Here is a 618-nt window from a genome sequence, read left to right on the forward strand (position 1 = left end):
TTAATCCTTTATAATTTTAATTATTTAATTGCTCCTTCCTCTCTTCCTTGGCATGTTGTGAAATTTCTGATAGTTGGATAATAAATCGTTTTATTGTAATTTGTCTTTTTAAATTATTTTGAGTCGATATTAAAATTTGGAAAAGGGGTGACCCTTAGATCGGTAAAATAGGCGAATTTCCTTCTACAAACTTCGGTTGTTGTTCGGGATACAGTTAAGGTTTTAACAAAGTTCGAGCGAATACATAATTAACAAAAAAAAAGTTGAAATAAAGTGATTAAACAAAAATTATTACAAATATCGTAAATAACAAATGCATATATAGAGATATTTTTTGGAGGGGGGAAATGGTCTTCACAATTTGAAATCGATCTAACACACAGTAAATGCTCGTATACACGCGCGCCATCTATCGTAGCATAAATGTACTATGCCAGAAACCTTCGCGGGAGTATATTAAACAACTTCCCAAAGTTTCACGGCAATCGGATAAACGGTATGGTAATGCATGAAGGACAGACACACACACATACATTTATATTTATATAGAAAATATATAATAATACGTGGAGTTTTCCAGATTTTCTTCATGTTAGTAGCACTTAAATAGAGGTTTGT

Source organism: Centruroides sculpturatus, unplaced genomic scaffold (genome assembly GCF_000671375.1).
Source record: "Centruroides sculpturatus isolate CEXI.00-Female unplaced genomic scaffold, Cexi_2.0 scaffold121, whole genome shotgun sequence".
In the NCBI taxonomy this organism is placed as follows: Eukaryota; Metazoa; Arthropoda; class Arachnida; order Scorpiones; family Buthidae; genus Centruroides; species Centruroides sculpturatus.